The sequence below is a fragment of the Eretmochelys imbricata genome, chromosome 6 (genome assembly GCF_965152235.1).
Source record: "Eretmochelys imbricata isolate rEreImb1 chromosome 6, rEreImb1.hap1, whole genome shotgun sequence".
NCBI lineage: Eukaryota > Metazoa > Chordata > Testudines > Cheloniidae > Eretmochelys > Eretmochelys imbricata.
In genome coordinates this window covers 81,856,254-81,869,247 of record NC_135577.1, presented here as the reverse complement: position 1 = coordinate 81,869,247, position 12,994 = coordinate 81,856,254, and positions in this window count along the sequence as shown.

Genomic DNA, 12,994 nt, shown 5'->3' with positions numbered 1-12,994 from the left:
CTCATGAAGTCCTTTTTCTCTTAGATTTTCTTCCCATGGGACCTAACCTACCAGTTCTCTAGTTTTTAGTCTGCTTTTTTGAAGTCCATTGTCCTTACTCTGCTGCTTTCAGTCCTTCTGTTCCTTAGAATCATGAAATCTGTCATTTCATGATCACTTTCACCCAAATTGCCTTCCACCTTCAGATTCACTACCAATTCCTCCCTGTTGGTCAAAATGGATATCCTCCTGGTTACCTTCCTCCACTTTCTGGAACAAAAGGTAGACTAGGGGAAAATGAGCTATATGGCATAAAGCTCTTAGAGCCCTCACCTGACACCTATTTAAAAAGAAACAAGTGACTACCCACTGGTTGAAAAAAGAATGTCTCATAATTATCCTCTTCAAATAAATAGAATGTCCTGTTCCTAAAACCAAAGGTAATGTATTGTTACCGGGAGGAAAAAAAGTCCTTTAAAAATCTAAGGCTCTGCAGCTCAGATGACATAATGCTAAGTATCTGTAAAAAAAGATCTGAAGTAGCATACAAACCATGTGATTTGGTAGTTGCCATGGTAACTATATTCTTTATTGAACAGCAGAGTAAATAACCGTACACAATCCTTGAAATTTATTAGCTCACAATTCATTTCCATTTTCTATTTCCCTTTTTTAATTATTATTCTCCTCGTCTCCTTTCTGGGTCCCTCCCTTTCTCTTTCTTTATGTGCCTTTCTGTATGTGTCTTTACTTTCTTGACTCTTAGCTAATTAACCAGCCAATCTCCCTGCTGATCTCCACTTTCACAGGACAAACAAAAAACCCCACGAAACACGAGCTGAAGATACACGACAGAGTATCTTCTCTGAAATCTCTGTTTTTAATTTAGAATATGAACATTTTTATAACTTGTACCAAGCAATGTCCAGTTTTTGTGGTGTTCAGTACCCCCAGGGGTACTATGGTAAAAGAGACATTGGCATGTTTGAAAGAAAAAGGGAAAGAGCTAAGAAAATATAGTCGTCTGTGACAGAATATACCCCTGTATTCACACTCAAGAGTCATATTGTGTAAAATGTATGCAAAGGCAATGGAGTACTGCTTCTGCAATAGCATGGTAGATAGGGGCTATATGTATAGTCATAGTAGTGACTTCATATCTGCTGTCTCTGTTACATAAGTAATGTGATTGAAATACCCATGTGTATTCATCATACAGAAATAATTATTTTGTGACACAGGCATCAAGGATGAGCCCAATAATGATCTTTCTGAGGTATTTTTAAATAGAGCTGTGCAAAACTTATTTTTTAGTTCAGTGGCTAAACTGAAAAATTAAAAAAACAAACAAACACCAAAACCGTTAGTTTAAAATTGACTTGATACAAAACGTTTCTTAACTTTTTGGCAAACTGAAAGAAAATGAAAAAATCAGATCAAAGAAAACATTGTGTTGGTTTCATTTTTTTGGTTTCTTTTGTTTATGAGTTTTTAAACCTTTTTTAAAAAAAATTCCAGAAAATTTTTAAACCATTTCAAATTGAGAGATTTGAAACCTTTCATTCAAAAAATGTTCATTCAAAACAACCCAAAACTGAGTAATCTCAATATGTATGTATCAATAACCTCAGCAATTGCATGATCTTATTATTTTAACCTTTGTCCTCCCATCTTTCTTAGTGATACTGTTACTCATACAAAACCATCCCTCATATCTCACGAAATATATAGCCTGATCCCTTTGCTCCTTATTCATACAAAACTCCAGTTGAGTTTTGCCTCTAATAGCAGTTCAGCTGGAGACGGGAGTGAGTCCGTAGATTATAAACTCTTCAGGGGTAGGGAAACCACTTTATATATGAAAAGCAGTATGTACATCTATAGTGCTATAAAAATAATAATGAATAAAAGTAACTATGAAGAACTGTTGTATTTCAGAGAATGTGCTGCAATGTACTCATGGCTTGATCCTAATAAATTATGAGCATCTGCAGACAACATGGGAGTTGTATGTGCTCAGCACCTCTCTCGATTCGGTCTAGGCACAGCTGTTTGACGTGGTGTGTCAGACTGGAATGAAAACTTTAATTCTGAATATCCCTGCCTTTTCTGTCCAGATTTTTTTTTAATGTAGCTATTGTTTTGGGAAATTGTTTCTTTGCATTCAAAATAGACAGAATGAGAATCAACAAGTTGCATTTGTGCTCATTGCTTTTGTCTTTTGAAGGTGCAACTGACCAAGCACTCAAAGTTTTGTTGAGATTGAGGCACCTTGAAATTTTGCCCCTATGAGTACAATGCAGACATATAAAATGTTATTTCAATGTAGATTTTGTGGTTTAATTTTTTACAGTGCATTTGGCTTGAAATATGCTAACAAAATTGGAAACAGCTGTGCAAGAAACTACTTTCTCTTCCATTTATAGTGTTGTAGCCCAATATAAACTTCATCATTTTCGTATAAAGCAACTTCTCCCTCCCTCCATCCAGATGTTTATGGATTTCTCAAATAATCTTCAGTGAAATTGCCAAAACCAACAAAAAGTCTTAACATATAAATTCAACATATTGTTTCATACTCATCACGGCCTTTTCTGCATCAACGCCAATCCTCATCAGATTTCAGATGTACTTCAGTTGACACAGCTACAGTAGAGGACTCTGAGTCATCATCTCATTGTGGGCTGGGTTTTTTTTTTATATTATTTTGTTTGTCTGATTCATGAACCGCTTTTTGAAATTCTAAAAATGGTTCATGAATTGCCTGGGAGATGGCAAAAATTAATAATAATGATCCAATTTACAGTACATTGAAGTGAACTGATTATCAGGCAACAAGATGATAATTTGAGTGCTTAATGGCAAACAGGGCTCTAGAGAGACAAGTTCTTTCTGCCCTCATGCTGGGCACATGTCATTATATTATAAAATAATCATTAAACACTCAGGCCCAGATCCAGCAAAGCACTTAAGCACTTGCTTAATTATAAGTTTGTATAAACTATAACTATAAAGTTAAACAATAAAGGAATCAAAATGACTGTAACTTAAGACTTATAGTTAAGCATGTACTTAAGTGCTTTGCTGGATCTGGGCCTTACATAATATGGTGAATGACACTATACAGAATCCTAAAATAGATAGATTTTAGTAACATTATTTGCATTTTATTGCTATTGTGATATTTTTCATTACCAAACTATCTGCAACATAGGTCTTTCCATATCGAAACAACCATTGGTTCATATATTGTCTCATCTAACTTCAGTTGAAGTCAATGGAAAAAATTCCCAATTACTTTAATGGGAGTTGGAAAGGGCCATTACTTCGGTATACTGCCTCTGGAAGTAGCCTATGCTGAATGCGTCGTAGAAAGTATACTCTACCTAGCCATTTACTAGAGATGAGAACTTTCTGTCTTCAACTGGTGGTCAACTTATCCACTGACACTGACTTTCAGAAGGAATGAGGCATATAGCTGTTATGTCACAGCATATAGCTTTGTGACTTTGAAAATCTCCCCTTATTTTTATTTACATGATAGATAGATAGATAGATAGATAGAGCTTAGCTAGTGTAACAGGAAGAGCAGATGTTGTTCTAATTCTATATATATATATATATATATATATATAAAATCTTACCTAGATAGTTCCCTCAATCACACCATTTATCAGTCAGTTCCAGGAGGTTTCTATATATTGTTTTTCAAAAGAGCAATTTTAAATGTGTAGTCTTCTTGAGTCTTAACTATACCTGGTGTACCTTGTATACCTTGTATACCTGGTATACCTTGTGAAGGAACGGTAAATAAGATATCTGTTTGACCTTTATAGTACTAAACAGACACTAGTTGGTTATAATATATTAGCCAGAAACTTTTTACCTTTTTTCTTACATATTTCACCATCCAGTTCAGTAAAAATGCTTTAATGACCTCACTGGGAACCGGGAGTACTCAGAACAGGCCACATTTATATAGAAATCAAGTCACTTTTATTTCGATGCCTAAATACAAATTTAGATTACTTAAAATTAGGAACCAAGTTTGAAAATTTTGTCCTTGACTTTTAAATCTTTGAGAAATGAGGTAAGACAGTATTATTTGGAAATCAGCAAATTTGATCTTACAGTATGGCTTAATTGTAAACTGAGTTAGAGTTCCCATACTACTGCTAAATATTGAAACCATGGGACATATCCTCAACTGGTGTTAATTCACTTCTCTGGAGCTATAACTATTTACACCAGCTGAGGATCTGCCCTTACATTCCTTACATGTAGGAGAATTATATGTGTTTTTAAATGTGCCACGTGCGATAAGAAATTTAAGAAAGCTTCCATCCAAATTATACTTCACAAGGATAACTTTGTAAAACAGTGGAATCACTGTAAAACAGTACTGTTGTAAAACAGTATTGGAAGTCTTCCATTGAATGATGCATTCAGAACACTGTTTCCTTCCAGAGGAACACAAATATTCTCTGAGATGTATTGTTCTCTCTTCAGTTCTGTTTAACTGATTTCTTTTCATGGCAACAAAATTAAGCACATTATTGCTCCAAAAGCTTTCAAAGTTGTAAATGAACACCTGACTTGATATAGGATAGCTATGTAAAATCATTTAATCAGTGCTTCATTTTATATTTTTATAAATAGGTTGTGGCATGTAAAATATCAGTTCCCTTAGTAATAAAAACAAGGACAAAATAGATAAACAATGAAATTGAGAAGCATGGAATGAAGTAGCACCACAATGAAGTATTTTGAATAGGGGCTGACAACATTATTTGAAAAGGAAGACAGAAGAAATACAGCACAGAGGTAGAAGAACTTCATTGTTGGCAAAAGCATCTGTCTGCCTAACATTATTTGCCTAACATATGGGTACTTAAATTCACAACTCTGCTAGACACTAAAAATCATGTTCTCAGCAGATTCACTGGTTTTATGGCTCATTACAACAATTTGTAACCTACTTATCCTTCTTTGTCCTATGATTGCAGAAGTGTTAATTGCCCACTTCATTTTAAGTGGTTTCTTGCAACATGTGTTAACTCCTTATGCTTATCACCTTGTATTTAGCTGTGACACGCTTGTTTCCTTTTCCTGACCTGAAGAAGAGCTCCACAAAACTGAAAAGCTTGTTTCTTCTACCAGCAGAAATTGGTCCAATAAAATATATTACTTCATTTAGTTTGTCTGTAACATTATTTAAACATTCTACTGTGTCTCTCTTAAGTTGTGAGTTAAATAAAAACTCAAAGACATTCATGTTTAAGGCAAAATAGTCTCAACCCTGTTTCAGTAAGGTAGCAGTTCTCAGTATACCTCACTCCTGCTGTCCTTTTCACCTGTAGAACTCTGGTTAAAGTCAATGGGAATTTAAGTGTGAAACAGAAATAAGATAAAAAAAAAGGTCTGATTCTTCAAATACAGCAAGCATGGCATGCCCACTGAAATCAATTGGAATTCCATGTATGCACACTTACTATTTTATTATTGCTTACTATTGATATTACAGGAGCACCTGGAAGCACCAGTTTTGAACCAGGATCCTATTGTGCTATGCACTGTATAAACAGAACAACAAAAAGATGGACCCTACTCCAAGGAGCAGACAATTTACATGATCAAGCTTGCACCTAGTTTATAAAATCAAGTGCTTTTTCAGAGTGCCCAAGCAAGGATGCAAGGGTAAAGCCTTCTTGAGCCTTCTCCATTCCTTTGTGCGCCCATACAGAAATATATATAGCACTTTTCTGAAATATTATACATCATCATAAATAAATAAAAGCCTGGTTAAAGCAGAGAAAGCATTTAACCACTCAACTGGGATATTTTTTGCTGTATTGGGTAAACTTGGTCAACAAGACAAGGTTGATATCTTTCTCCCTTATATGTTTTGGTGATGGCATTCAGTTTTTGAGAGAAAAATACATGAGATGGATGTGATTCTGAAGTCTTTACTCAGGCACAACCTACATAAACAAAACCATCTTTGAAGTGTTCGTTTTGGGTTTTTTTTGCCTGAGTAAGGGTCCAAGAGCAGCAAACACGGACCGGTCATGTCAACTTTTCTGATGTTATGGAACTGAGGAAAATCTTAGACCTTAGTAAGATAACAATTTTTATATAGTCTTCTATTCAATCTGACCTAAATATATATATATATATATATATATAATATATATATATATATATACTAAAGGCAAAAGCACTATCAGAGTAAAACTAAGAGAACACCACAAATTAGAATTGTTTGAAATAGTCTCAGTATTCAAGGTTTTTCTGTTTTTTGTTTTTACAGACTTGAAAATGGACCCTTTTTGTGGAAAATTTTATATATATATATATATATATATATATACTAAAGGCAAAAGCACTATCAGAGTAAAACTAAGAGAACACCACAAATTAGAATTGTTTGAAATAGTCTCAGTATTCAAGGTTTTTCTGTTTTTTGTTTTTACAGACTTGAAAATGGACCCTTTTTGTGGAAAATTTTGCTAAGTTGCATGCATTTTCTAGCAAAAGGAAACATTTTCCAGGGGAAGTGGGTCAAGTTAAGCAAAAGATGGCATTTGTATCAAAAGCATGGGGGAAAATGGCATGTTATCTTTTTAATGCATTTCAGCAAAATGACAAAGTCCCACCTAAAATTAGGGAAAGTTTCTGGGGCAGAAAATGAAACTGTTAAGGTAAGACATGGTAAATCTTTGTGCATTTAATTCTGCAAAACAAATTTGTGAATTTCACACATCTACTCTGTTAATTTGTTATTCTACCAAAATACAATCTTACTTTTACAGCCCTTCATCCATGATGCTCACAATTTGACAGTAAAAATATACTTTACCATGTTTCAGAGTAACAGCCGTGTTAGTCTGTATTCGCAAAAAGAAAAGGAGTACTTGTGGCACCTTAGAGACTAACCAATTTATTTGAGCATAAGCTTTCGTGAGCTACAGCTCATTTCATCGGATGCATACTATGGAAAATACAGAAGATGTTCTTATACATACAAACCATCAAAAAATGGGTGTTTACCACTACAAAAGGTTCTCTCTCCCCCCCACCCCCCAAACCCACTCTCCTGTTGGTAATAGCTTATCTAAAGTGATCACTCTCCTTACAATGTGTATGATAATCAAGTTGGGCCATTTCCAGCACAAATCCAGGGTTTAACAAGGACGACTGAGGAAGGGGGAGGGGGTAGGACAAAACAAGGGGAAATAGGTTAGTCCTTGCCTACAGACAGCCCCCCAACCTGAAGCGAATACTCACCATCAACCACATACCACACAACAGAACCACTAACACAGGAACCTATCCTTGCAACAAAGCCCGTTGCCAACTGTGCCCACATATCTATTCAGGGGACACCATCACAGGGCCTAATAACATCAGCCACACTATCAGAGGATTGTTCACCTGCACATCTACCAATGTGATATATGCCATCATGTGCCAGCAATGCCCCTCTGCCATGTACTTTGGTCAAACTGGACAGTCTCTACGTAAAAGAATAAATGGACACAAATCAGATGTCAAGAATTATAACATTCATCAACCAGCTGGAGAACACTTCAATCTCTCTGGTCACGCGATTACAGACATGAAAGTTGTGATTTTACAACAGAAAAACTTCAAAACCAGACTCCAGCAAGAGACTGTTGAATTGGAATTCATTTGCAAATTGGATACAATTAACTTAGGCTTGAATAGAGACTGGGAGTGGCTAAGTCATTATGCAAGGTAACCTATTTCCCCTTGTTTTGTCCTCCCCCCCCCCCCGATGTCCTTGTTAAACCCTGGATTTGTGCTGGAAATGGCCCACCTTGATTATCATACACATTGTAAGGAGAGTGATCACTTTAGATAAGCTATTACCAACAGGAGAGTGGGTTTGGGGGTGGGGGTGGGGAGAAAACCTGGATTTATGCTGGAAATGGCCCAACTTGATTATCATACACATTGTAAGGAGAGTGATCACTTTAGATAAGCTATTACCAGCAGGAGAGTAGGGTGGGGGGAGAGAAAACCTTTTGTAGTGGTAAACACCCATTTTTTCATGGTTTGTATGTATAAGAACATCTTCTGTATTTTCCACAGTATGCATCCGATGAAGTGAGCTGTAGCTCATGAAAGCTTATGCTCAAATAAATTGGTTAGTCTCTAAGGTGCCACAAGTAATCCTTTTCTTTATACTTGACCATGTACTTTTTTATACATAGGATAAGAGATTTTGAGCTATTTTTTTACAAAATGGAAAGTTACATGCATATGAAGGTTAGTGGTAAATGGCCGTCTAATATAGTGAATGCCAGTGAAAACGAGGTAGGGTTCAAGGCTAAAATGGGAAGGGGGGAGAGTTAAAATTACTTGGACAAGTTAGATGTCTTCAAGTCACCAGGGCCTGATGAAATACATCCTAAAATACTCATATTGCTAACTGAAAAGGTATCTGAGTTATTAGCGATTATCTTTGAAAAATCATGGAAGACAGGAGAGATTCCAGAGAACTAGAAGGGGCAAATATAGTACCCATCTATAAAACAAGAAATAAGGACAACCTGGGAAATTATAGACAGTCAGCTTAACTTCAGTACCTGGAAAGATAATGAAGCAAATAATTAAGCAATCAATTTGCAAACACTTAGAATATAATAAGGTGATAAGTAACAGTCAGCATGGATTTGTCAAGAACAAATCATGTCAAACCAACCTAATAGCTTTCTATGACAGGGTAACAAACCTTGTGGATAGAGGAAAGTGGTAGATGTGGTATATCTTGACTTCAGTAAGGCTTTTTTGATACTGTCTCTTATGACTGTCTCATAGATTCATAGATTCATAGATATTTAGGTCAGAAGGGACCATTATGATCATCTAGTCTGACCTCCTGCACAATGCATAATTTCACCCACCACTTCTGCAAAAAACCTCACACCTATATCTGTGCTATTGAAGTCCTCAAATCGTAGTTTAAAGACTTCAAGGAGCAGAGAATCCTCCAGCAAGTGACCCGTGCCCCATGCTACAGAGGAAGGTGAAAAACCTCCAGGGCCTCTTCCAATCTGCCCTGGAGGAAAATTCCTTCCCAACCCCAAATATGGCGATCAGCTAAACCCTGAGCATATGGGCAAAATTCATCAGCCAGATACTACAGAAAATTCTTTCCCGGGTAACTCGGATCCCACCCCATGTAATATCCCATCACAGGCCATTGGGCCTATTTACCATGAATATTTAATTACCAAAACTATGTTATCCCATCATACCATCTCCTCCATAAACTTATTGAGTTTAATCTTAAAGCCAGATAGATCTTTTGCCCCCACTGCTTCCCTTGACAGGCGATTCCAAAACTTCACTCCTCTGATGGTTAGAAACCTTTGTCTAATTTTAGTCTAAATTTCCTGGTGGCCAGTTTATATCCATTTGTTCTTGTGTCCACATTGGTACTGAGCTTAAATAATTCCTCATAAACAATCTAGGGAAATACAACCTAGTCCTAGATGGAGCTACTATAAGGTGGATGCATAATTGGCTGCAAACCATTCCTAGAGACTAGTTATCAATGGTTCACAGTCAAGCTGGAAGGGCATATTGAGTAAGTCCCTCAGGGATAAGTTATGGGTCTGGTTCTGGTCAATATTTTCACCAATGATTTCGATAATGGCATAGAGAGTACACTTATACACTTATATACACTTTGTGGATGATACCAAATTGGGAGAAGTTGCAAGTTCTTTGGAGGAGAGGATTAAAATTAAAAATCAACTGGACAAACTGGAGAAATGATCTGAAATAAATAGGATGAAATTCAATACGGACAAATTCAAAGTACTCCACTTAGGAAGGAACAATCAGTTGGACAAATGAAAAATGGGAAATCACTGCCTAGGAAGGAGTTCTGCAGAAAGGAATCTGGCAGTCATAGTGGATTACAAGCTAAATATGAGTCAACAGTGTAACACTATTGCAAAAAAAGCAAACCATTCTGGGATATATTATCAGGAGTATTGTAAGCAAGTCACGAGAAGTAATTCTTCTGCTCTTCTCTGAGCTGATTAAGCCTCAACTGAAGTACTGTGTCCAGCTCTGGGCACCAGATTTTAGGAAAGATGTAGACAAATTGGAGAAAATCCACAGAAGAGTAAAAAAAATGATTAAAGGTCTAGAAAACATGACCTATGAGGGAAAATTGAGAAAACTGGGTTTGTTTGGTCTGGAGAAGAGAAGACTGAGAGGGGACATGATAACTGTTTTCAAGTACATAAAAGATTGTCGCAAGGAGAAGGGAGAAAAATGTTCCCCTTAACCTCTGAGGATAGGATAAGAAGCAATGGGCTTAAATTGCAGCAAGGGGAGTTTAGGTTGTACATTAGGAAAAACTTCCTATCTCTCAGGGTTGTTAACTGGAATAAATTATCTACAGAGATTGTGGCATCTCTATCATTGGAGATTTTTAAGAGTAGGTTAGACAAACGCTTTTCAGGGATAGTCTAGATAATACTTGTCCTGCTATGTGTGCAGGGACTGGACTAGATGACCTCTTGAGGTCCCTTCCAATACTACAATTCTATGATTCTATGAAATGTATGTGTACATTCCGTTCCCAATTATTTCAACTGTGTATGAAAATTAAGTAATTGTAAATTCAACCCATATCCATGTGTAATTACCCAATCTATGAATGGAATTGCAGTCACTGCTTGAGCAAGTATGGATTCACATGTATTTTTTACATACACAAATGGGTGTCTGCCTTTCCAAATGGGCTTCTTTCAGTTTTTCCAAAAACTTTCCTCAAGAATTAAAGTCCAAAGTAAAGAGTTTTTACTAAAACTCTTAAGGCAATTATTGAAAGAGAAAGTTTAACTGAGTAAAAAGCTCATTTTTTCAACAAAAATAGCTCAATTTTTCAGAAAGAACAGCTTAGGTTTCAGAGGCACTATAGCAGTTTTCCATTAAGGGCATGGCTACACTTGCAAATGTAGAGCACTTTGAATTAAATCTGCCTTCAGAGAGCGCAGTAGGGAAAGCACTGCAGTCTGTCCACACTGACAGCTGCAAGCGCACTGGCATGGCCACATTTGCAGCATTGGGAGCGGTGCATTATGGGCAGCTATCCTACAGAGCACCTCTTCCCATTCTGGCTCTGTGGCTTGTGGGAAGGGGTAGGGGGTGCTGGGCATTCTGGGTCATGTCCCAACATCCCATGATGCATCGGTTTACATCCCAGCAATCCCTATTATTTCGTCCACATTTGGAGCCATCTTTCAATGGTTTTCGTACTGCACGCTCTGTCTTCCCTTTCGATCTGCGGGAATGGAGCCCAAATTGCTGAGGAGTATGCTGACGAGTTTTGCAAGCACGTCACGTTTGGCAGTTAAGTTATTCCTTATGATCCAAAGTGACAGTGAGGGCTCCAACGATGATATCGACTCGAGTAACACATATGACATGAGTTTGCTTGTGGCATTCATGGACATGCTCACCACTGTGGAATGCCACTTTTGGGCTCAGGAAACAAGCCCTGAGTGGTAGGATCACATCGTCATGCAAGTCTGGGATGATGAGCAGTGGCTGCAGAACTTTCAGATGAGAAAAGCCACTTTTATGGGACTGTGTGAGGAACTCGCCCCCACCCTGTAGTGCAAGGACATGAGATTGAGAGCTGCCTTGACGGTGGAGAAGTGGGTGGCTATTGCAATCTGGAAGCTGGCAACTCCAGACAGCTACTCATTGGTTGCTAACCAGTTTGGAGTGGGAAAGTCGACCATTGGAATTGTGTTGATGCAAGTCTGCAGGGCCATTAATTGCATGCTACTCAGAAGAACAGTGACTCTGAGTAGCGTGCATGACATTGTGGCTAGCTTTGCACAAATGGGTTTCCCTGATTGTGGAGGGGCGATAGATGGCACACATATTCCAATTCTGGCACCAGCCCACCTAGCCTCTGAGTACATTAATCAGTGGGGTATTTTTCTATGGTTCTCCAGGTGCTTGTGGATCACCGTGGGTATTTCATTGACATTAACGCAGGCTGGCCTGGAACGGTGCATGACCCATGCATCTTTTGGAACACTGGCCTGTTCAGGAAGATGCAAGTCGCGACTTTTTCCCCAGACCAGAAGATCACCATAGGGGAAGTCGAAATGTCCATTGTGATCCTTGGAGACCCCGCTTAACCTTTAATGCCATGGCTCATGAAACCCTATACAGGGAGCCTTGACAGCAGAAAGGAGTGGTTCAACAACAGGCTGAGCTGGTGCAGAATGACTGTGGAGTGTGCTTTTGGCTGTTTAAAAGGCCGCTGGCGCTCTCTGTATGGGAAGCTGGACTTAGCCAATGACAGCATCCCTGCGGTTATATCCGTGTGCTGTACCCTCCATAACATTTGGGAAGGGAAGGGTGAACGATTCACTCAGGCATGGAACTCAGAAGTTCAACACCTGGAGGCTGAATTTGAACAGCCAGAGAGCAGGACTATTAGAGGGGCCCAGAGCGGGACTGCAAGGATGAGGGATGCCTTGAGGGATCAATTTGAGGCTGAAATCCACCAGTAACGTCTGGTGCCCTGCACGGGAGTGAAGTGCAGTGGTTCCAATGTTAGTAGGAATCTGTGTTTGCTACGCTGATTTGCAGTGCCTGTTTCTTTCCTGGGCTAAGGTATCTTTTACTTTATGCAATAATAAAGAATGTTTTCAAAGCCAAAAAATCCATTTATTGAAAAGAAAATTCATTTATTGAAAAGAAACACAACTTCTTGGGAAACAGAAAGGGCAAGGGGATGGGGTGGCGAATGGTACAATCACAGATTTGCTTATGTCCTGCTATCATACTCAGCCTTCCTGGCTGGAGTGCTGTGCAATGAGTGCTGCACTTCAGGATGGCTATACTGCATGGTGATAGGTGTTGAGTGCAGTGGGTAAGGGTCGTAGTTTTCAGGGCTGGGTGGTGAAGCTACAGGTGTTGGAGGCAGCTGGTGGCAGTAAGAACCCAG